Genomic DNA, 26,703 nt, shown 5'->3' on the forward strand with positions numbered 1-26,703 from the left:
TCTGTTTTTTTCAAAGAAAGATTAAGTACAAATCTTTCTTAATAAGTTAATATTCTTCAACCAGGAAGTTAGCTAAGGAGCTACAAGTTACTGGGCTGCTGAACGATAGATCATTTCAAGAGCAGGCACTTTAGTTTTTTTTATAATAAATTTTATTTTTATATTCCCCATACAATTGCAACCCCCCCATTCTGACCCCAATCCCTCCCCTCCCGCCCCCCACCCCCCCAAAGTGTCTCTGGTTCATAGTTTTTTGTTGATTTTGATTTTCACTTTCTTATAGTTATTCATTTTCCTGGTCCCTTATTTAAGTTTTCTAGATTCCAAGAGCAGGTACTTTTTTAATAATGGAAGGCCAAAGACAAAGTCAGGCTCCTTAATAACAGAAGGATTTGCATGCCCCATTCTATAAAATCAAACTAGCTCAAAAACCAAAAATATATTTTGATATGTTCTCAAACTGTATGAAATAATTGAAAAGAGGGGATCTAGACAGAGTATTTCTCGTATTTCAATGGGATAATCACTAAAGGATGTGGCACAGAATCAAATTCTGTTCAGTGTATATGGAGTAGGCCTGCAGAGTCTGCATTTCTCTCAAATTCCCAAGGATGGCTTAGCTATACTTTGAGGAGTAGGACATGGCTCTGGGCCAGACAACCAGAGTTGGGCAACCTATGAAGAAAATTTTTTTTTTAATTTTTATAAATTTTATTTTTATATTCCCCATACAGAATTTTTTTTTTTTTAACAAGCATTAATGTTTACCAAGTACCTACTATGTTCCTAACACTTGACCTATATCATGTTCAACACCTACAAGGCATTACTGAGGAAGATATCCTTTGCCCCCATTTCACAGATAAAAAATAAAGTTCAAGGGCCTCCCGGTAGTGCAACGGTTGAGTGCTGGGTTGCAAAGCTGCCCGCAGCCTCTGCAGCGCTGGTTCTATCCCCTGCTGCCGGGCAAGGGTCCCACATGGCGGGCAGACCTCTCCTGCCGCCCACTGCTCCCCTCAGCAGTGTACTTCGTCAGTCTGCCTGCTCTGCTCTCCCTTCTGGCTCTGGTGAATTCTCTCTCCCTCTCGCGCTTCTGACTCTGCCCAGTGCTTGTATAAATAAATATATAAATCTTAAAAAAAAAAAATAAGGCTCACAAAGGACACACACAATTTGAATAAGGTAAAGAAAATACAAATAGAACTGGGATCTGCATTTAAGTTTATCTGGCTCAAAGCCTCTTCTTTATTATTATAATATTATTATTAAGCAAATATAGATGGGATACCCACATGTACAAGAAATTACAATGGAGTAGCAAACAAATAAAAGGGTCTAAACTCACAGAGCTTATGTTCCAGTAGAAAAAATGAAACCAAAACAGTAAATTCCACCATTGTTTAATTAAATAAGATTTGTTAAGTCCTATGAAAGAATGTTCAAGGTATTTTAAAATACTTTGAAAGGAAGGACTGGGATAATCTGAGTATAAAATGAAACAAAAAATAAAAGAAACTTTCCCAAAGAAATGACTTTGAGTTGGGTTCACAGAGATGAGCACAAGTTCAGAAGGTGCTGCGGAGTGGTGAGCAGGCCGGCAGCAGGGCAGGCCTCCGCCGGCAAGTGAACAAGGTATGAAAAACCCAGGGAAAAAAACATCAGGGCTGGTAGAGATCAGGGATATTAAATGGGGCTGGTAAGAAAGTTTGGGACCAGATCAAGCAAAGTGATGAGACCAAGTTAATAATTCTGTTTAAAAATGGCCTCCTTTGTCTACAAATAATGAAAGGCTAGGAGAGGTTTAAATAGACTAATCCCAATCAAATTTATATTTTCTTGTATTGATAGGATACTCTATCAGCAGGGTAGAAAATAAACTGGAGAGAATAGGTAGTTTAGAAAATCTTGGAGGACTCAGGTTGAGCTGGATAGTAACAGTGGAAATGTCAAGAGAAACAGATTCCTATTTACTCCGTAGTGGTCTATATGCAGCCACGTTACCTAGCATAACCATGCCAAATGATATGCTTGCATTTCTTCAAATTTGCAAAATAAATGAGCAAGATGGCGGCATTTTAAAATGTGTAGTCTGTTATTATGGTATTAAAAAATGACAAGTCATGATTTTGCGACTGCTGCACCATTAGGTATACAAATCTTGTGATTTCTGGAAGGTCAAAGATCCCAAGAAGTGCATTACCATATGTATTAGATTCTTACTGCAGCTGTAACAAATCACCACATACTAAGCGGCTTAAAACAACAGACATTTATCTTACATTTTTGGAGGTCAGAAGTCTAAATTCAGATGGCAGGTCTATTTTATCTCTGAGTCTCCCTCCTTGTCTTTTTTAGCTTCTGGAGGTTGCCTGTACTTCTTGGCTCTTTCACCTATCTCACGTCAGTCTGCCCACTCTGTTCTGTTAATCCCAACTCCCCTGATTCACTCATTAAATTATTGTATTATCTGGGCCACCCAGATAATCTTCCCATCTCACAGTGCTAAATTTTATCCTACCTGCAAAATGCTTTTCATGATTTGGCAGATTTCATATTACCAAATCTCAAGGATTAAGATGTGGACATTTTTGGATTGGTGTGTGGTGGAGTGTGTGTGTGTGTATGGTGTGTCAGGGGGTGTCTGACCTTAATCTAAGTAGAGTGTATATTGAATTCTCTTGTCTTTTTAAATTCTATGTATAACACACTGTGAGTTTTATATAGCTTTTGAACCATAAAACATGGATAACTAGATTCTCCTATCTATTTTTTTATCTAGATTGTATTAATTCCTGTCAATAAACTGTAATAGTAAATCCCCCAAAATCTCTTAAGTATTGTATGAGACTAACATGAATAAAGATGGCATATATCCTGAACACACAGGGAAATTCAATAATTGGTGTAGTCAAATGGATTTGTTCAGTCATTAGGAAAACACAGGTTAACATCCTTTTATTTATGTGTATAATCTCCTTTCTCTCTCTCTCTCCCTCTCCCGCCCCCATAGCATCCTTGAATGGGTAGCAGGGTCAAATAATCTTTGCAAACTTTCTATTACACAGTAAACATTCAATGTTTGGTAGTTTCCCAAACTTTCCCTTATTTTCTCCCTCAGTGTAGACAAAGTAGTTTCAAATATACTTAAGAAATGAATGTAGATATTTTTGCTTTGCTCTTGCTTTTTACTTTTTCAATGTATATTTTAGTCTATTGGGAATTAAGATGGTATAAAGTATCTGATAAATACATGTTTAGTGCACATATTATTGTGTCAGTAGCTAGAAGCAAAAATGCTAGTTCATTGAGTATATGTAAATGGAGCTTATTAGATGCTGCTGAAGAGTTTTCCAAAGTGGTTGCATAACTTAAAATTCTACAAGCAAAGTACAAGCGCATTAACTGATTGATGTGCCTTCTAACTCAGGGTGCAGTCTGTTTTACTTATTCTGGTGAATGAATGATGGTATAATAATACCCTGGTAATTATAATGGTAAGAATCTTTCTACATGTGTTGTCACTTTGTATATAATCTTTCATGAAATTTTCCAGTTTTTGCCATGCTTCTGTTATTTTTATATCTTTTTATTGTATGTCATTATATATGTATACATAAACATACATATTTGGGAAATGAGTCTTTTGCTTGTTATATGTGTGGCTGATATTTTCTTCCATTTACAAACTGCCTTTATTTTCTCTTAATGATATCTTCAGATGAACAGAAGGTCTTCATTTCAATGAATTCTAATTTATAAACCATTCCCTGTAATTTTAATGCTTTTGGAGGCCTTAAAAAATTATTGCCTAATTATATAGTCATTCCAAAGATGCAGAAAAGGATTCTGTAAGTTTCCACACCTGCTTATGATAACAACTCAATAAAATGGGTACAGATAAATATACCTAAATAAAATACAGGCCATATATAACAAACCCTTAACTAACATCACACTTAATGGTTAAAAACTGAAGACTTTTCTGCTAAGATCAGAAATAAGACAAGGATCCCCAAAGAAGTAAAAGTAAATGGTTACCTATTATTTTTTTTCCTAATTTTACATGGTTAGAATATATGATTAATATGTGCCACTCTCACTGGTGTAAGATGGTATCTCATTGCATGTTTGATTTGCATTTCCCTGATTACAAGTGATGCTGAACATTTTTTCATATGCCTTTTGGCCATTTGCTTTTCCTCTTTGGAGAAGTTCCTTTTTAGTTCTGCCCAGTTTTTGACTGGATTATTTACTTCATTTTTGTTGACAACCCTAATGCCCAAAAATAGATGACTGGTTCAAGAAGATGTGGTATATATACACAATGGAATATTACTCAGCAATCAAAAAGATAAACTTATGCAATTTGCAGCAACATGGATGGAGCTAGAAGGGATCATGCTCAGCGAAATAAGCCAGAAAGAAAAAGAAAAATATAAGATGATCTCACTCATAGCAGGAATTTAGAAGACCTAAATAAGGGACCTGGAAAATGACTAATTATAATAAAGTAAAACTCAAAATCAACAAGCAACTATAAAGCAGAAACACACTACAGGGTGGGGAGGGAAGGAGGGATTAGGATCAAAATAAGGGGGGTGGGAATTGTATGGGGACTATAACCAAGATGAAAATGCATAAATTGTGCGAAAATGAAAAAATGATGTAAAAATATATAAAATAAAATAAATTAAAAAAAGAATACACAATTAAAAAAGCACATCTGAGAACAGTGTCATCACATTTTCAATATCACTTAAAAATATCTTCACAATTTTGTAAATATCGCTATTAAGACAGTAAACATAACCATAAAGTCGTGACTGAAATAAGGCAGGATTAAAAAGTTGGACAGGGCCTCCCTGGTGGCGCAGACAGTTGAGCGCCGCACCGTGAAGCTGTCCGCAGCCTCTGCAGTGCCATTTCGATCCCCACTTGCCTCAGAGTAATCCACATGGCGCGCAGATCTCTCCTGCCGCTTGCAGCTTCCCTCAGCAGTGTATTGTCAGTCTGCTGTTCCGTTCCCCACTCTGTCTCTGGTGATTTCTCTCACCCTCCCGCGCATCTGGCGTGTACCCCGGTTTGTATAAATAAATAAATCTTTTCTTTTAAAGACATTTAAAATAATTTAAAAAAAAAAGCTGGACAGTAACAATCAGTACCTTAATACATGTATCAATGCTCTGTTATGCAAAAGCTCACGATGAGGTAAAAGAAAGGATAGGGAAGAAGATCAGCAATCCTCTCTATGGCAATATAGCAACATCTCCTCACTCTCAAAGTAACACAAAAGAGTAAATCTGCCAAAGAGAAAGAGAGACTCTGTAAAGCAATTTGCCATATTTCTCCAAGGAGAAAATTTCCTCTACTCATCCCCTCCTTTTCCTTCTCATTTTCCTCCACTTCCTCCTGTTTTTCCTCCTCCTCGTCCTTCTTCTTCTTCTTCATTTTCCAAAAGATCAAATTTGTATTCATAAACATAGCCATGAATTCACAGACTACTAAATGTTTAGTGTTGAAATATTTAGAACAGGGCCTCCCCTGGTGGCGCAGCGGTTGAGCGCTGGGCTGTGAGGCTGCCCTCAGCCTCTGCAGTGCTGGTTCTATCCCCGGCTGCTGGGGAGGGTCCCACATGGCACACAGACCTCTCCTGCTGCACCCACTGCTCCCCTCAGCAGTGTATTTCATCATTCTGCCTGCTCTGTTCCCCGCTCTGGCTCTGGTGAATTCTCTCACCCTCCCACGCTTCTGACTGTACCCAGTGCTTGTATAAATGTATAAATAAATAAATCTTTTTAAAAAAATATTTAGAACAAAATCTGCACTTTTCATAAAGTTAATGGCTAAAAATATCCACTGAACACATTTGTCTTTGTAACATTCTTTTTTTTTTAAGATTTATTTATTTATTTTATACAAGAACCAGGGTACAGGCCAGATGCGTGGGAGGGTGAGAAGACTCACCAGAGAAAGAGCAGGGAACAGAACAGTCAGACTGACGAAATACACTGCTGAGGGGAGCAGTGGGTGCAACAGGAGAGGTCCGCTGCACCATGTGGGACCCTTGCTGGCCGGCTGGGATAGAACCGGTGCTGTAGAGGCTGCGGACAGCTTCACAGAGCGGCGCTCAACCACTTGGGCCACCAGGGGAGGCCGTGTTTTTGTAACATTCTTACTTTTCAAGATTTTGATATTTTGCCAATGAGGATTTTATTAATTGTTAATATATCTAAAAGAATATTTCATAACAGGGCCTCCCCTGCCCCTGATGTTGCAGCAATTGAGCGCCTGTCTGTAAAGCTGCCCGCAGCCTCTGCAGCACTGGTTCAATCAGCCTCTGCAACGCTGGTTCAATCCCCAGCCACCTGCGAGGGTCCCACATGGCGGGAAGCCCTCTCCTGCCGAGCTCACTGCTCCTCTCAGCAGTGTATTTCGTCAGTCTGCCTGCTCTGCTCTCCCCTCTGGCTCTGGTGAATTCTCGCACCCTCCTGCTCTTCTGACTGTACCCAGTGCTTTTATAAATAAATAAATCTTTAAAAAAAAAAATAGAAGAATATTTCATTAAAAAAAAACCCTTGAAATTCTTAGCTTCTAAATTCTAAATCACCATCATCCTGCTAGCCAGCAATCCTGTAATGTGGAAGAGAAAGCTTGGTGTTTCTGTTTGGGTAAGTCTTGCTTTACATGATATAGAACTGAAAAGGAATTTGGAGAGTATCTTTTTGAGCTACCTCACGTTTAAAGTTGAAAATTTTCCATTTAATATTATGTGTAGTATGATTATTTTAGTTCTTACAAGAACACTAGTGAGATCCATCTTTCAAGTGCCAACTGGCTAGACTGTAGTCCCCAGGAATTTGATGACTCAACTAGGTTTCTGTGAAGCATTTTTTCTTTAAGATTTATTTTATGCATACAAGAGCTGGTGTATATAGCCCAGAGGTGTGGGGGTGTGTGTGTGTGTGTGGTGGTGGTGGTGGTGGTGAATGGATTCACCAAACAGGGTGGGCAACAGAACAGGTGGATCAACTGAAATACACTGCTGAGGGGAGCAGCAGGCAAGACAGGAGAGGTCTGCTGCGCCATGTGGGTCACCTTCCTGGACAGCTGGGTAATCAAATTTGTGCTGCAGTGGCTGCAGATAGCTCCATATTGCTGAGACTTAACCCCTTGCGCCACCAGAGAGGCCCCTCTCTGAAGCATTTTCTAGATGCAATTGTGGTTCATAGCAAGTTTGCTTTGAATAAGGGTGAATATCCTAGACAATGGGGCTGAATCAGTTCAGTAAGTTAAGAGAACTGAGGCTTCCCTAAAGGAAAAATTTAGTCTGTGAACCTCATGGTCCAGAGTTCCATTTGCCCTTTCTGACAATCTGGTGTATGGATTTTGGACATGACTACCTGGTCAAAACAATCATGTAAGGACGTTTCCTTGCAATATATATATATCCTTTAATATATTTCTTCTACTGGTTCTGTTTTTCTGCCTGAAAGTTATTGATCTGGCTCATAATATAAAATACAATTACATAACACAGGTTTACACTCAGTGCAAATATAAAGATAAATCTCAACCTCTTAAAGAGCCTTCCCTGTTCAAAAAGCTGGTTTTAAAGACCTTATCAGGACCTAGGCATTAGATTAAACTCTACAGGATATGCACAGGCTACAACATTTTCATTAAACAAGAACACAGCACTGTAAGTGCAGAACAACTTGCCAAAATACAGAGAATTATTGAATATCACAAAACAATTTGATTTGTAATTGTTATTGTGAGGTAGCTGATTGATTTGCTGAAAAGTACCTTAGCAATTAAGGTATCCCCTAATACATTGTTTTATGTTTGTTTGGGATACATTGTGTCTTCCTTCCCTATTCAGGGCTAGTGTTCAAGTTTTTCATTAATTAACAACTTCAAGTATATAGTGAAATATAACCTTGTGTCTGCAAGTGGTCAGATGCCTAAGGCACTGACCCAAAAATGCATATAATACATTGCTTTCCATTTGAATTGTTCAAAAGATTTATGACGAGAAGATCATTTTTTGCATTTTCTTTGACTACTGAGGTTAACAAAAATTTAACAGGCAAACAGAGATTTCAGTTCAACCTGTCCACTAATTGATACGTTGTTTTTAAAGCAGAGAGGTGATCGGGCCTCCCGGGTGGCGCAGTGATTGAGTGCTGGGTTGCCAACCTGCCCACAGCCTCTGCAGAGCCGATTCCATCCATGGCCACAGGGTGAGGGTCCCACATGGCTCACACACCTCTCCTGCTGCCCGCTGCTCCCCTCAGCAGTGTATATCGTCTGTCTGCTTGTTCTGGCTCTGGTGAATTCTCTGACCCTCCTGCACTTCTGACTGTACCCAGTGCTTGTGTAAATAAATAAATAAATAAATATTTTTAAAAAAGCAGAGAGGTGATTGAATCATTAAAAATTAAGAACATTCCTGAGATCCATTTGTGAACAACTGAGTCAGAAACTCTGATGGTGGAGCTCAGCAGTTTGAGTTTTAGGTAGCCCTTCTTTAGGTTAGTTTAAGAACTACTGACTATTGTTGTTACATGGTAAAAAACTGCAATTTCAATTTCATAATGATCACCCAACCTGGTTTCAAATCATGCCTTAGCTGGGTGACATTGGGTGAATACCTTAACATCTCTGAAACTCACAGTTAATGTAAATAACATCTGCAATATTTAAATGAGCTAGCTTAGAATATAAGCAAGAAGCACAAAGCCTACACATAGGCAACTCTTAAGGAACAGTAGAGATTAAAACCATGAAAGTGATGATGATGATGCATATAGAAAGGAGGCAAAAGTTGTGTTTTTATATTATCCTCACCCTAGGATTTTTCTTCAAGGATGCTTACCTCAATTCTTCTGCCAAATTTCTTATATGACATAATGTGAGGGTTCAAGGAAATGGGAAAAAGCACAACCTCTGAGACCAGAGAGTCCAGAGATAAAACTCTATTCTACCTGCAGTTTCCAGATTTAGCAAATAAAAAAAAGTGATGGCTACCGAAGCCTCTCTAGTGGCATACAGGTTAAGTCTCAGTGCTATCACCACTACAGTCAGAGTTCAATCCCTGGTGAGGGAACTAACCCACATATGGCACAGCATACCTCTCCTGTCTAACCTGCTGCTCCCCTTAGCAGATTATTTCAGTAAATCCACCTGTTCTGCTCCCACTCTATCTCTGGGGAATCCTCTTACACACAGCCCTGCACCTCTGGCCTATACTCCAGTTCTTGTATGAAAAAAAAAATCATTGAAATAAATAAAAGTGATGGCTACCCAGTTAAATTTGAATTTTAGATGATCAACATTTTGAAGTTTAATTTAATTCAATTCAATGGGATATCTGGAACAACTTTACGCAAAAAAAAAAATGCTACCTATCTGAAATTCAAATTTACCTGGGAGTACTGTATTTTATCAAGCAGTCCTACCTATGTGACCTCAGCAAGTTATGTAACCTCTATGGGTCAGCATCCATGTAACAATAACATGATCTACAGTATAGGATCCTGTTAGGAATATATGTAAAGGATGTATGTATCACATGTGTATGAAACAGAACAGTCTCATAAATAATAAAATCAATCTGAGATGTTATAATAATATCTCAGATTGATTTTATTATTTATTCATAAAACAGATCAGGTTTTTATTGCAGTCCATGATAAGACTTCTTATTTATCCTTCTGAAAATATGCTTTAAATTTTGTGGGGCAGAGGATGTTGGTTGGTGCAAGAACCATTTACACCTTAGTAATACAACTAAATGTTTTAAAAATATGGAATTCTATTAAAGTAGAATTCATTAGCATATAAATGTTTCTTTCGAAAGAGAACAAGAACATAGACTTCAAAACTGCTGCATATAAAAACTTTTCCACATTTATTTCTAAAGCTTGGCATTCATTATGCAAAATACCCAAAGCATTTACTAAATTTTTCTAGAATTTTTTGAATTCTAATGAGTTTCAAAATCAGCTCTATAGGATAAAGAGTAACACATAAATTATATTTTTCACAGATAAAATAACCCCTCAAGATTTTCAGAGGTGCTTTTTTCTTCTTATGGATGCATTTACTGTGAGAGTTGAAAATTCCTTGCTGGTCTATTAGTTTAGGTAATAATTTTTACTTCACATAGATTAAAGTTGGGTGCTTTTATTTTTATTTTTCTGGTTTTTCCAAGTACAGAAAGATGTAGAACTTTGTTTAAAATTTGTGCCATCAATGGAAGTAACTGAATGTACAATGACATAAGCAGAGATGTCTATTATTTGGCAATATAGTTCATTTTTAATGCATTCCATTTTTACCTAGTTTATTTAATAGACTGATCTGACTGAAGTGGAAAGTCACAACTTTTGGGAAATAATTGTGGAAGAAAAAGAGTATATTCTATCAGTAAAAATACTGATAGAGTAAAACATCTGTTAAATCTATGCTTTCTGTTCTTATATTTTTTTTTCTACAAGATAAATACAGAAAACTATACTGTTCTGAGATTAGTGTTTCACAAGTGTAGTGTAAATTTTTGGTGGTATATATTTATGGAATGGCATAATGCTAAAGAATGATGAAAACTTACCATTCTGATAAAATAGTAAAACTGCTTTTCCTATAAATGTTATTTTACTTTCCAAACATGGATCCAGTTGAGAAGGGGTTTCAGACAATCTCTGACTTCAACAATTAACCCCAGTTTCTTTCTTGCTATCTTCTATCATTAGCATTGATATCATCATTAGCTTTACATTTATAAAGCTATTTTATTTTATTTTTTAAAGATTTATATATATTTTTTTATTTATTATTTTATAAATAATACATTTTATTTTTATATTCCCCCATACAACTGCACATGCCCCATTCTGACCCCAATCCCTCCCCTCTCGGCTCCCACCCCCCAAAAAGTGTCTCTGGTTCATATTTTTTTGTTGATTTTGATTTTCACTTTCTTATAGTTATTCATTTTACTGATCCCTTATTTAAGTTTTCTAGATTCCTGCTATGAGTGAGACCATCTGGTATTTTTCTTTTTCTTTTTGGCTTATTTCGCTGAGCATGATCCCTTCCAGCGCCACCCATGTTGCTGCAAATTGCATGTGTTTATCTCTTTTGAATGCTGAGTAATATTCCATGGTGTATATGTACCACATCTTCTTGATCCAGTCATCTATTTTTGGGCATTTGGGCTGTTTCCAAAGCTTAGCTATTGTAAATAGTGCTGCTATAAACATAGGGGTGCAGGTGTTCTTTGGAATTGATGTTTCTGTGTCCTTTGGGTAAATACCTAGGAGTGGAATTGCTGGATCATTATGGAAGCTCTATGTTTAGTAGGTCCAAAAATCTCCACACAGCTCTCCATAGTGGTTGGACCAGTTTGCATTCCCACCAGCAGTGCAGAAGAGTTCCTTTCTCTTCACAACCTCGCCAACATTTGTTGTTGCTAGTTTTTTTAATATGTGCCATTCTCACTGGTGTAAGATGGTATCTCATGGTAGTTTTGATTTGCATTTCCCTGATTACAAGTGATGTTGAACATTTTTTCATATGTCTGTAGGCCATTTGCATTTCCTCTTCAGAGAAGTTTCTTTTTAGCTCTTCTGCCCATTTTTTGACTGGGTTATTTTCTTTGTTGTTGTTGAGTCTCATCAGCTCTTTGCAGATTTTTGTGATCAGTCCTTTATCATTAGTGTTGGGTGCAAAAATGTTCTCCTAGTTGGTGGGGTTTCTCTTTGTTTTTGTTATTGTCTCTTTTGCTGTGCAGAAGCTCTTTAATTTGATATAGTCCCAGCTGTTTATCTTTGCCTTCACTATCACTGCTGTGGGTGATGTGTCTGTAAAGATGTCTTTGATATGCAAATCACGTAGTGTTTCACCTATATTTCCTTCTATGTATTTTATGGTTTCAGGTCTTATGTCCAGTTCTTTAATCCATTTTGAGTTGATTTTTGTATATGGTGTGAGGTAGTGGTCAAGCTTCATTCTTTTGCATGTAGCAACCCAGTTTTCCCAGCACCATTTATTGAACAAACTTTCTTTGCTCCAATGCATAGTCTTTGCTCCTTTGTCAAAGATTAGTTGACCATAAATCTGTGGGTTTATTTCTGGATTTTCTATTCAATTCCATTGGTCTGTATGTCTGTTCTTGTTCCAATACCATGCAGTTTTGATGATTATGGCTTTGTAGTATAGTTTGAAGTCTGGGCGAGTGATGCCTCCATTTCCTTCTTTTTTTTTCAGGAGAGCTTTGGCTATTCGGGGTTTTTGGTGATTCCATAAGAATTTCATCAATAATTGTTCTATTTCTTTGAAGAATGACATTGAAATTTTGATTGGAATAGCATTGAATCGGTATATTGCTTTTTGTAGGATGGCCATTTTAATAATGTTTATTCTTCCAATCCATGAGCAGGGGATGTCTTTCTATTTCTTTGTGTCTTATTCTATTTCTTTTAACAGTGTTTTATAATTTTCTTTGTATAGGTCCTTTACCTCTTTTGTTAGATTTATTCCCAAGTATTTGATTTTTTTTTTGTTTCGATAATAAAAGGGATGTTTTTTTTTATTTCTTTTCTTCAGATTTATTGTTTGTGTATAGGAAAGCTACTGACTTTTGCGTGTTGATTTTGTATCCTGCCACTTTACTGAATTGATTGATAAGTTGAATTATTTTTTCTGTGGAGTTTTTGGGGTTCTCTATGTATATTATCATATCATCTGCAAATAGTGATAGTTTGACTTCTTCTTTTCCTATTTGGATTCCTTGGATGTCTTTCTCTTGTCTTATTGCTCTGGCTAGGACTTCCAGTATTATATTGAAAAGCAGTGGTGAGAGTGGACATCCTTGTATTGTTCCAGATCTTAATGGAATTGCTTTCAGCTTTTCACCATTGAGGATGATACTGGCTGTTGGCTTGTCATAGATGGCCTTTATGATGTTGAGGTATGTTCCTTGTATCCCAAGAATTTCAAGGGCTTTTATCATGAATGGGTGTTGCACTTTGTCGAAAGTTTTCTCAGCATCTATTGATATTATCATATGGTTTTTATATTTCTTTTTGTTGATGTGTTGGATAACGTTGATTGATTTTCGGATGTTAAACCATCCTTGTGTCCCTGGAATGAATCCTACTTGGTCGTGGAGAATTATCTTATGGATACATTGTTGGATTCTGATAGCTAAAATTTTATTGAGGATTTTTGCATCAGTGTTCATTAGGGAGATTGGCCTGTAGTTTTCCTTTTTTGTGTTGTCCTTATTCAGTTTTGGTGTTAGTGTAATGTTGGCTTCATAGAACGTGTTTGGTATTGTCCCTTCCTTCTCAATTTTTTGGAAGAGTTTTTGAAGGATAGGCACTAATTCGTCTCTGAATGTTTGGTAGAATTCATTTGTAAATCCATCAGGTCCTGGGCTTTTGTTTTTGGGAAGGTTTTTGATTACCATTTCAATTTCGCTGCTTGTAATTGGTCTGTTTAGGTGTTCTATTTCTTCTTTATCTAGCTTTGGGTGATTGTAGAGTTGTAGGAATTTGTCCATCTCTAGATTGTTGAACTTGTTTCCATACAACTCTTCATAGTAGTTACTGATTATTCTTTTGATTTCTGCTGTGTCCGTTGTGATTTCTCCTCTTTCATTTATGATCCTGTTTACTTGTGCTTTCTCCCTTTTTTCCTTTGTGAGCCTGGCTAGGGGTTTGTCTATTTTATTGATTTTTTCAAAGAACCAGCTCTTGGTTTCATTGATCTTTTGGATTGTTTTTTTAGTTTCAATTTAATTTATTTCTGCTTTGGTTTTTATTATTTCTTTTCTTCTACTGGTTTTGGGGTTTTTTTGTTGTTCTTTTTCTAGATCTTTGAGCTTTGAGATTAGGTTGTTTCTTTGAGTTCTTTCTTGTTTCTTGATGTGAGCTGCTAATGCTATATATTTTCCTCTTATTACTGCTTTTGCTGCATCCCATACATTTAGGATATTAGTGTCCTCCTTGTCATTCAATTCAAAGAATTTTTTAATTTCTTCTTTGATCTCCTTGTTAGTCCAGTGGTCTTCCAGTAGTGTGGTTTTTAATCTCCATGAGGTAGGATAGTTCCTTGCCTTCTTTTTATGGTTTATTTCTAGTTTTATGCCTTCATGGTCAGAAAAAATGATTGGTATGATTTCAATCTTGGTGTATCTGTTGATGTTTGTCTTGTGCCCCAGTATGTGATCGATCCTGGAGAATGATCCATGTGCGCTTGAGAAAAATGTGTACTCCGTTTTTTTTTTTTTTGGGGGGGGTTTAGTTTTCTATAGATGTCTGTTATGCCCAAATGCTCTAGGTCCTTATTTAGAGCTTTAGTTTCTTTACTTATTTTTTGTCTTGTTGATCTATCCATTGTTGATAGTGGTGTGTTGAAGTCTCCCATTACAAATGTGTTTTCTCTGATGTCTGTTTTCAGAGAGGACAACAGTTGTCTGATATATTTTGGTGCTCCTTCGTTTGGTGAGTATATGTTAATGAGTGTTATTTATTCTTGAAGTATTGTCCCCTTGATCATAATGTAGTGACCATTGGGGTTTCTTTTTATTTTTTTTTTTTGAGTTTGAAGTCTGTTTTATCTGATATAAGTATAGCTGTTCCTGCTTTCTTTTTTGGTCCATTTGCTTGTAGGATTGTTTTTCATCCTTTAACTTTGAGCCTATTTTTATCTTTTGTAGCTAAATGTGTTTCCTGGAGACAGGAAACAACTCAGGCTGCTACTTTGTGTCTTTTTATTGAAGAGTTTAGTCCATTTACATTTAGAGTTAATATTGATATGTTAGCATCTGTATTTGCCATTGTGTTTGTCTTTCCTTTGATTTTATTTATTTATTCTTTTAATAACTTTTTTTTTTTTTGGTCTTCTTTCGTTGTTATTCGTCCCTCTGAGGTTCTGGCTTTAGGATTCCTTGTAGTATTTTTTGGAGTGGGGGTTTAGTCGTAATGAAATTCCGGACTTTCTCTTTGTCTGGGAAGGTCCATATTCTTTCTTCATAGAGGAAGGAGAGCTTTGCAGGATAGAGTATTCTTGGTTGGCATCTGTTTTCTTGGAGTCTGTTGACTATGTCCCTCCACTCTCTCCTTGCCCGTAGAGTTTCTTCAGAGAAGTCTGATGTCAGCCTGATTGGTTTTCCTTTGAATGTTATCTGTTTCTTCCCTCTTGTCAGCTTCATTATTTTTTCCTTGTCCTGGATTCTTGGGAGCTTTACTATTATGTGTCTTGCTGTGTTTTTCCTTTCGTCGTGGAAGTTTGGTGTTCTTCTTGCTTCTTGTATATCAATTTTCAGCTCCTTCTTCGCATTTGGGAAGTTCTCTTCAATTATCTCCTGGAATATTTTCTCCGTTCCTACATCTCTCTCCTCTCCTTCTGGAATTCCTATATCTCTTATATTTCCTTTCCTCATGGAGTCAGATAGTTCCCGAAGTCTTTCCTCGTTCTTTTTCCCTCGTACTTCTCTTTCCTTTTCTGTTTTGGTTCTTTTTATTTCTGTGTCTTTAAGAGTACTTATTCGTTCTTCCATTTCATCTATTCTGCTTTCATTGCTTTTCCCAGAGTTCTTTAGTTCCTCCATTAATTCTTTGATCTCTTGCATTTCTTTTACTTCCCTCTTTAGGGACTCAATTTCATTCTTCTGACCATTGTTTTCCCTCTTTAGGGACTCAATTTCATTCTTCTGACCATTGGTTTCCCTCTTTAGGGACTCAATTTCCTTCTTCTGATCATTGTTTTCCTTTATGACTTCTGTCACTTTTTTAATCAGGGCAATTTTAAATTCTCTTTCTGGAAGGCTCAGAAGTTCTTCCAAGTTACTGTCGTTGCAATCTGGAGGGTGGTTTTCTTTTTGTGGTGTGCTTCTTTCCTGAGGCATTGTTAGGTTGCATGTGGTTCTTCTACTCCCTACTGTCTGTATTCTAATTTGCCGTATGCATTGGGACACTGTGTTGCTCGGACTGGCTGGCATCTTGGGTGAACTTCTCCGCTCCCCTCTGGCTCCTCCAGGAGCCATCTCTGGCTTCTGAGGGAGCTTTCTGCTGGTTTTAGGCAGTCTTTACTGAAGAAATGTCCCTGTTCTAAACTGGCGAAGCGGGACGCGCAGTCCCTGCGCATCCGGTCTCAGGCACACTCTTCTGCGTGCCCGGTCTGCCCTGGACGTGGGTGCCTGCTCCCTCTGTGGGCTCAGACTGCTGGTTGGAATGGGCCTGGCGTGGGCTACCTTCCCAGCTGGCCACTGGGTCCTCCAGAAGCCTTCTGCCCTTTTCAAGAAGTCTTAAGAAATTTCCCTGTTCTATGGGGTGTTAGTGACTTTTTTTCTGGTCGCTAGGTGGCGCCAGAGAACTCTCCTATTGTCCTTGGGGGGCTGTTTTTCAACCCCCCCACCCCCGTGGGACAGGGAACAGAGATTGAGAATGGTAGGGTAAACCTCAACGGCTTTGGTGTGCTGTGTCTGCCTTGTGCCCCACAGTCGTGGAGAACCCATGCCCAGAATTTCGTGCCCAGGGTCTCAGTTCAAAGCCCTCAGGTCCAGGACACGGGCTGTAGCCCAGTTCAGTGGCGCGGGAATGGCGCCTTTTGCACCCAGCTCCCGTGCCTGGGCGCCTGGTTCCTGCTTACTCAGTGAGGGACTTTCACCCCCCGTGAGGGCTTCCGCGCGTCTCCCCGCAAGCCTAGGTCGCAGCCTAGGTCCCTGGGCAGCCAAGATCCCGGTCCACGTTTGCTTTTCAAGCGTGCCAAGCGTGCTGCTTTTCCGCGCAAGCTTACTGGCAGCCCGGGCTGTGTGCTGGTCTCCCGGGGTCTTTGTTCTTCTCTAATGGCGCCTGGAGCCGTTCGCTCACCGTAGCAGCGAATCCTGCAGGGTTCTCCACAGCTCCCGTTCACAGGGTGTGATGGCTGCAATAGTTCCTTTCCACTCACAGTCCCGCTTGCTGCGTAGTTTGTTCTTGTTGGTCGTTTTAGTTTGTTTTTTTCCTCCTCTCTGCTGGTTGGAGAGTGCCTACTCTGTGAGCGGGGGAGGGGAGCAGGGTTCTGCGCTTCCCTCCCTTCTAGTCCTCTTTTATGGCAACTTTCTTCTTCGGGAAGTTTGCTGGCATCACCCGTTTATCTTCCGTGTCCCAGTTCTCACTGGGACCTGCCGCTTTTCCTCCCTATTAACTTTTTTTAATGGGAGATCTTACTCGCAGCGTCTCCTCGTCGCCATGTTGCTCCGCCCCTCTCTCAAGATTTATTTATTTATACAAGAACTGGGATACAGGTCAGAGGCACAGGAGGGTGAGAGAATTCACCAGAGCCAGAGGGGAGAGCAGAGTAGTCAGACTGACGAAATACACTGCTGAGGGGAGCAGCGGGCAAGGCAGGAGAGGTATGCTCGCCATGTGGGTTTCTACCTGGCTGGCCAAGAATTGAACCCATGATGTGGAGGCTGTGGACAGCTTCACAGCGCAGCCCTCCACCCACTGCGCCACCAGGGAGGCCCTATAAAGCTATTTTAAAAGCACTTATGAAGCAAATTTGCTGCATCCTACCGTAGTTCCATTATTAATATTGTGAAGGACCTCCTACTATTTTCCATAGTAACTATTCCAATTTACCTTCCCACCAACAAAGCACAAAGGCTTCCTCTTTTCCCACATACTTGTCAACACTTGTAATTCATTCTTTTTAATAATATCCATCCTAATAGATGTAAAAAGATATCTTATTGTGGTTTTGATCTGCATCTCCTTAGTGACTAGTGATGTCAAGCATATTTTCATATACTTATTGGCTTCTTTCCTTTGGAAAAGTTTTGTATGCATGTGTTCTATCCATTTATTAATTAGGGTTTTTCCTTGTGAGTTCTATCAGCTCTACATTTAATTATTTTCAATGTGATGGAATAGTTTGCTTAATTTTCTTCCTTAAAGTTCACTTAGTTTTAGTACAACACCAGAGTTTTGTATATTGATATGCTGCAACTTAACTGAATTTGTTTATTATTCTAATTTTTTTTTTTTGGTGGAGACTTTAGGTTTTGTATGATATCCTTATGTATGTCATCACAAGTAGTGAGTTTTACTTCTTCCTTTCCAGTTTGTATTCTTCTTGTTTCTTTCTACTGATTATTCTAGCTACAGTTTCTAATATTATGTTGAATAAAAGCGTTAATAGTGGACATCACTGTCCTGTTCCTGATTTTACAGGAAAAGGTTTCAGCTTTTTACACTGTTTGATATTAGTTGCAGACTTATATGTGATTCTTTATGATGTCAAGGTACATTATCATTTACCATAAGGCCACTTTTGCTGAGAGCTTTTTTTTTTTTTTTAAGACTCATTTATTTATACAAGCACTGGGGTACAGTCAGAAGCGCAGGAGGGTGAGAACATTCACCAGAGACAGAGCAGAAAGCAGAACAGGCAGACTGATGAAGTACACTGCTGAGGGGAGCAGCAGGCATGGCAGGAGAGGTCTGTGCGCCATGTGGATCCCTCGCTCAGTGGCCGAGGATTGAACCAGCAATGCAGAGGCTGCTGGCAGCTTTGCAGCCCAGCGCTCAACCGCTGCGCCACCGGGGAGGCCCCAGCTTTTTTTGCTTTTTAAAGATTTATTTATTTATGCATACAAGAGCTGGGGTACAGGCCAGAGATGCAGGGGGTGAGAGGATTCACCAGAAATAGAGTGGGGAACAGAACAGTCAGACTGCCTGAAATACACTGCTGAGGGGAGGAGCCCGTGAGTCAGGAGAGGTCTGACAACCACCATGTGGGTTTCTCCCTGGCCGGCCAGGGATCAGACTCGTGCTGCAGAGGCTGCAGTTTGCTTTGTAGTGTTGTGCTTTACCCCTTGTGCCACCAGGGAGGCCTTGCTGAGAGTTTTTATAATAAATGGATGTTGAATTTTGAAGCAAGGCCTACAGAATTTAATTTTTCTGCATCTATTGAAACAACTATATGAATTTTTGCTTAATTTTGTTAATAAGTGATTTGCATTGATTAAAAAAAATCATCCTTGCTCCCCTAAATAAATTTCACTTGATCATGGTGTATAATTTTAATATATTGCTGAATTAGGCTTGCTAATATTTTCTGGAGAATTTTTCCATGTATGTTCATTAGGAATACTGGCAGGTAATTTTCTTTTTTTGTGGTGTCCTTGTCTGGTTATGATAGCACACTAATGCTAGCTTTATTAAGTGAGTTTGCAACAGCTTAAGAAGGGTTGGTATTAATTCTTCTTTGGGTATTTGGAAGAATGAATCACTAAAGCTCTCACTACTCTTCAACTTTGTTGAGGGAAGAGGAACTATTCTCTTCACTGTTGTTCCTGTCCCAATCCCATGTTTAACCACACAGCACTCTCTCAAATACTGGATAAATAAATAGACAATTTCTCCATTTAAATACTGGGAAGTTGAGAATAAGAAACTATTTGCTTTTTCAAAAAACTATAAAATGAGGGTTATTCCTGAAGCTTTGTGGGATAATAGAGATAAACTGAGTCTAACATATATACTTTTTTTTTTTTTTTTGTGGGACCCTTGCCAGCAGCCGGGGAGCAAACCGGTGCTACAGAGGCTGCTGGCAGCCTTGCAGCCCAGCGCTCAACCGCTGTGCCACGAGGGGAGGCCCTATACTTTCATTCTTGATTCAAAACTCATTCTTATTATGGCTACAATTCTCTGCTCATTATTACCAGTCATACTTCCTAACAAATATCTTCAAATATCGTCTGCATGTTCTTACCTCTAATTATTCTTCAGTTTGCTATATCCTGACTTGCATATTTTCAATTCTTTGAATGTGCCTTGTAAAATTAAAGGAATATTTAAAAAATATAAAATGAATATGAAAAGGAATTTTTATGTTATTACTTCAACTGTCCCACTTACAAAATAAGCCTCTCTTCTCAAGTCTCCACAAGTTACATATTTTCCTACTGTCTCATACATCACAGGTTTATCCTTATTCTTCTTCTATTGCAGCATGTCTCATGGTTTTGTCCTGAGCTCTTTCCTCTCAGACTTCTCAGTATCATCAATGTTGCCAATCTTGTGTTTCCTAGACCATCTTATCCATCCATCACAGTAACACCAGGATACTATAATCCATGTTTTAATTCTTTATTTTTATGTCATTGATATCATCAATAAATCTTGTGGGTTCTTCTATTTTTTAAAATATCTTGCATACAATCATTTTTGAAATAAGTTACACAGCTACCAAGCCAGTTTAACTCATGATAACATTTCACCTGAACTACTGCAAATGCCTTCTAACTGGTTCATTATCGTTTTTTTGCTTGTTTTGTTTTAGTTTTGTTTCGGAGGGCAGAAGTGGTAGACTTATTGAATACAGTGCTGAGAGGAGCGCAGGCAAGACGAAAGAGGTTCTCTGTCCCATCTCATTTCTACTGAGGCCAATCTTCAATCCATTTCCCCTGTAACACAAAGCTAGAGTAATCATTTAAAAATGTTAAATCAGAAGGTTCCTTCTGCTTATACCTCTAGTATTTTTAGATTATCTTTAAATTAACAACAAAAAAAAAAAGACCTTCTGTGGCCTGACTTCCCTCTTGCATTCCAAATATTTACTTTAGATAATTCCCCACCTGGACTTTTCTGCTTCCTTCAGTTATACTGACTTCTCTTATGTCCTTGTACAGGCCAACCTTTTAAACCTTGACTCTCTTTGATCTTGTTCCTCTGACATGGGATTGTCTTTTGTTTCTTTTACATGAGCTGGCATAGCTCATCCTTGGGGCCTGAGAGACCATCTAATGCACACTCATGTTATTTGTTTTCCTTTTCTCATGTGTTGGTAATTATCAGATTGTTGCTTCCTGCTGCTTGTCTGTTCTCATCTGTGAACACTGATCATGTGTGTGTCATGTTCCCCACAGTGAAACAGCAGATCCTGGACTGCAAGCACTCACTGAAGACCTGTTGACTTGATATATGAATAAATATTACTAATTATGTGTGTGATCTTACACCTTGGTCTTACCAGCTGAAAAGTGAGAGGATTTAGAATTGATCATATATGTACTATTTTCCAGGTCTCAAATTATTTTAATTTTCGATCATATTGTTACTGATCAATTTCTCATATATATAATAAAAATGCAAAACACTGAGCAAAATAACTAGTGTCCTAAAGCAAGGTCAAAATCTTTTATTTATTTTTTTTTAGATTCCAAAAGAAATACTTGTTTATTGAAGATAATTTGGAAAATGTGTGCAAGTATATACAAAGAAATTAAATCTACCACTTATCCTTTCATACCCAAATAGCCAGTGTCAAACATATTCACGTTTCTTCCCAAGATAATTTATGCACAGTGTTGATGTTGTTTTCACAACATTGTATAAATCAAAAAATATATATATATTACCAAGAAAATATTTTGTAAAAAAAATAAAACAGGGGCCTCCCTGGTGGTGCAAGGGGTTAAGACACAACCTATGAAGCAATCCACAGCCACTGCAGTACAAGTTTGATCCCTGGCTGGCCAGGGAGCAACCCACATGGCGCAGCTGACCTCTCCTGACTTGACCACTGCTCCTTTCAGCAGTGTATTTCAGTCACTCTTCCTGTTCTGTTCCCCACTCTGTCTCTGGTGAATCCTCTCACCATCCAAACCTCTGGCCCACTCCCCAGTTCTTATATGCATAAATAAATCTTTACAACAAATAAATAAATAAAAGCAAGGTCACAAGCTTTAAGAAAACAAGATTGGGACTGATTTTCTGGGATACTTGCTCTCTGAGAAATACACTATCTTCCATGCAAATAACTGGAAAGAAAAAACAGGAAATCAAGTCCTCAGGTTTTGTCTGTTAGGTTGGTTTTCATTGTCTTGACTTTTATATTGTCATGAAATGAACTTGCAAAATTTTTGAATATTTAATTGATGATTTAAAAATCACTGAAATATATCAATATACAACTATTTAATTTTGATAAAAATAATGATTTCAGGGTTCTTGGAAAATCATGCTTCATTAAAAAACCAGGAATGGTCTATTTTTTGGCACTGTATATCTGAAATTAACTTTCTTTGAAAGGTGGCTCACAGAATTTAAAATTCGAAATGTTTGTTTACCAAAGGACATTCTAGCTGGGCTTTAACAGTTACGGGTGGGTAGCCACCCCAAACTCATATCCGCTCATCTCTTATTTTCAAAGCCTTGATGTATTCAGTCATCGTCTCTTTTCCACAAGGCCATATGTGCTTCTGGGTAGGTAGACTGCACCCTCGGACACAGGGTCCTGATATTTCTAAGCTGAATGGTTTATCGTGAGCAATGGACCACATGGCTCCTGCTAAATGTTTAATTGCTCTTTAAAGGAAATGCAAAGAAAAGATGGATCCTTTCCTTTCAATGATTTCTTTCATTTCCTGAGTGCAGATCTCTCTAGAAGCAATGCAGTCATCCTACACTTACAGGGGATTAAGGGAACCCTGCAAAGACAGCACAGCACATACACACAAAGCCTGGTTCTTTGGGGATGTTCCTGGATAACACATTTTAATAAATATTTTGCTTGTGGAGCTTTCAATGTCTATTATTGATGTATAAAGATATTCTAGAATTTTTTAGATTGTAACAAATTATATTTAAACATGGTAATATTAAAACCTTATTTAAGGGGGAGAGAGGAGAGGACGGGGTTGACAGGGATAGTTCGGTGGAGGGTGAGTGGAACGTGTTCACATGTGGAGGAGCAAAAAATGTAACCAAAAATTTAAAATTAAAAATAAACCTACCATTTATTTATGGACTCAGTCACATTTAATGCCTTATTAAAAACTATTACTGAAATGTTTGTATCTTATTTCCATTAAAAAAAAAAACACTTCATCCATTGATTTCTGAGTTATTTTCTTCCTAGCATGAAGCTGTATTAATCTAGTTCCTGTCCTTTCAGTTATTACTCTAAGCATTTATAAGTAGCTTGACAGAAAGGAAAGGAAAATCTAGAGGAGTGTTGCAAAAGAAACTGATAAAAGTAAATTTAATAATAGATTTATTTAAAACAATAGATCCAGAGCCTTCCTGGTGTCACAGGGGTTAAGTTTCAGAACAATGAAGCTATCACCAGCCACTGCAGCATGATTTAATCCCCATCCACGGAGGTCACCCACATGGTGCAGCAGACTTCTCCTGTCTCACCTGCAGCTCCCTTCAGCAGTGTATTTCAGTAGATCTGCTTGTTCTGCTCCCCACTCTGTCTCTGGTGAATCCTCTCACCCCCTCACACCTCTGGCCAACACCCCAGTTCTTATATGCATAAATAAATAAAAAACAAACAAAAAATAGACCAAAGTATTATTATTTCAACATGTAATCGACTAATTGACCTAAAATTACTAATGATGAACATTTTTTTTTTAAATTTACTTTTATTATTTTATGCATACAAGAACTGGGATACAGGCCAGAGGTGTGGGTGGTGAGAGGATTCACCAGAGACAGAGTGGGGAACAGAACAGGCAGACTGACTGAAATACACTGCTGAGGGGAGCAGTGGGGGAGACAAGGAGAGGTCTGCTGCTCCATGTGGGGTAGCTCCCTGGTGGGTCCAGGGATTGAACTCATGCTGCAGAGGCTGCTGATAGCTTTACAGTGCTTTGCTTAACCCCTTGTGCCACTAGGGAGGCCTTGTGAGGAACTTTTGTTTCATAATAAGTCTTCAGTTGCCAATGTGTGTTGTATACTTACAGAACATCTCAGTTTAGAAACCCACCTGTCAATAGCAGCTACTAGATACCAAACTGTATAGCCATGCTTTACCATGACAACATAGTAATGACAGCTAAGCCACAGAGCAATTGAACCTGTAATATCAGAGTGACATGTGGATTAAATCTAATCTATATAGCTATAGTAAACAGAACAACCCGACTACACCTCTTAAGAGTAGATCCAACAGGATTTTATTGATCTGTTGGCAGTATGCAACAGATCTCACTATGTTCTTATAATAAGAGCTTTTTCAGTTAGACCTCTTCTTGCTCCTGATTTCTATGTTATATTGGATTTCACTGCCATCTTCAGTAGACTGGGGCCAAATATACTACTGATTATATCCTCTCTTCCATTACACACTAGCATTTATCTTCTTATATAAAGACAGAGGAATAAAGCCCAGAATTTGCATTGATTGTAAATTAAAGAGAGAGATCTGGTTAAAGGGTTTCTGTGCAGCATATAATGAGCTAACCACAGTTATTTTAATGGATCAAGAAATGTTCATTGTTTGTGCCTAAGGACTTCTAGGAACTACAAGATCATGTTTAAAAGCATTTTTATAAAATACTTTAAAATGGGGAAACTTTGTGAGCCATTTCTTCCATCTCTTTCATATCACTTTTCCTGTGGCTATACTCCTGCTGATCTGCCTCTCGTTCTCAGAAGTTACAGCCTCAGCTGTTAATTATAATAATAAAATCTAAAGCTCAAGATTATTTTCACAATGTGTCTATCCATGACAGCACTCCACTGCCTAGGAGAATGTGTGACAGCAACGAATATGATCCCAACATAGAACAGGCCAGCAGGTAGTCGTCCCTTTGTATCTTGGGTCATCATCTATAAACTGGACTTAAGAACAGTTGCTTAAATGTGGAGGACACACATAAGACACAATATCAAAAGTCTTCCATAGAGTCTGTCACATTCAAAATGTTAGTTTTTTTTTCATATGTTTCTTATATTCTATATGTATTCATTTATCAAAAAGAAGAAAATATGTGAGATTTTTAAATGGAAGCAATAATGCAAGAAAAGAAACAGGGAGAAAGAAAAAGGAGAGAATGGGGACAAAGGAAGGAGAGAAGGAAGAATAAAGAATGGGGGCAGGAAGAAGGAAGAACCAAGGGAGAGAGGGAAGAATTTTCTAAATCCCATGATTTCAGGCTATGCATCCCCTAATAAAGGCAGCATAACTGTGTTTAAGAGTTCAGTTTTCTAATCCTAGACCTGCATAGTTTTGAATCATGACTTCTCTGTGTCTCAGCTTCCCATTTGTGAAATAGAAATAAGAACAGTGTACTCACTGTAGAGTAGCTGTGAGGATTAACGAGATGTGTACAGAGGGCCTCCCTGGTGGTACAGGGGTTAAGTCTCAGCACTATCAAGCTATCTCCAGTCACTGCAGCACAAGTTCAATACCCAGCCAGGTTGCTACCCACATAGTGCAGCAGACCTTCCTGTCTTGCCTGCTGCTCCCCTCAGCAGTATATTTCAGTAAAATCTGCCTGTTCTGTTCCCCATTCTCTCTCTGATGAATCCTCTCACCCCCCCCCCCCGCACCTCTGGTCTACACCCCAATTCTTCTATGCATAAATAAATAAAACAATCTAAAAAAAAAAAAAAAGATGTGTTCAGAGTCTTCCTAATTTTGCCCAGTAAGAAACAAGTGTCTGATTATTGCCCATCATTATTATTACTTGAAAGGATCCTTTCAGAGTCTACTAGGACTCTGGAAACCAAATAGGCAACTATACACTTATTATTGCTAACATGTTGTTTCCATTTGCAGAAGGATGCAGCTGCAAGCAGTTGCAGCAGAAAATAAGACATCTGGATTGAAAGAATAATAAAAACAAATGAGCACATGAAAAAAGCCATCGCTGGATTGGGGGGGGGGAATCTACTTTAAAGTCTTTTTGCCTACCAGCTATGAAAAAAAGATGTATATACTCTTCCTATTTTTTTTGGTGGAGTTGAGGTCAGAGAACATAGAAGCTTCAGTCTGACCTGAATCTGTTCTGCTGGGGAACCTCAGTGCACATAATCATGAAAGAAACCCCATGGAGGCTCACACTGTGGCATTTCCTCACAGGTCAATAGTAAGATGAGAACCAGAGTCAGGAATAGTCTAACAGCCCTACTGGGCATCAGATGCCACATTTTAATTCAAACTGAAATAAACTGGTTCAGATTTCACCCAAAAAAGGCTGCAAGAATTCTCTGCTGCTTCTATCCTTCCCTCCTATCCTCTCATCTCCTACCCACTGTTGGTTTTGTTCTAGAAGTTGGCTACTCTGCTCATTGTGTTTTAAATGTACTTTTGAAATGCTGAGAGCAAGACCCTTGCTCCAGAACAAGAACTGGGGTTTCCAGTAGAGTCATTCAGTCAGCCTCACCTCAAAAGGAAAAAGCGTCCTAGCCAAATGTCATGTTTGACAGTAACCTTTTCATTTGCCTGATTTTATAAAACACACATCTTATTTTCTTATTATCAGTACCCATGAAAAAAATTGAAACAACTTTATATCACTTTTTTTTAAACACTTGTATCTAAATCAACAAATAGAATGTGTAAAAGAGTTCTAATTTAAAAAAAAAAAAAAGAGTTCTAATTTAATGTCTGAGCCTCATTTGAGCACTTTCTCTGTCCCATTATAAGGCTAATGGAAAAAGAAAAGGAAAGGCATGGGCCTCTCCAGTAACTTAAAGTCTAGTAACAGACACCATCACGTGAATAAACACTTGGTTAAGAAACATGTTAACTGTTGAGGAAAATGCTCACAAAAAATAGTGATGCAGCTCAGTGGAGATGAAATGACCTATCTGAAATGAGATGGGGGTTGGTAGTTGAGCTCTTCTAAACAAATCACACTTGATCTTGTGTGTTACAGGAAACTATGGGGCTAGTTTTCTTAATGTA

The sequence above is a fragment of the Talpa europaea genome (genome assembly GCF_964194135.1).
Source record: "Talpa europaea genome assembly, chromosome: 12".
NCBI classification, from domain to species: domain Eukaryota; kingdom Metazoa; phylum Chordata; class Mammalia; order Eulipotyphla; family Talpidae; genus Talpa; species Talpa europaea.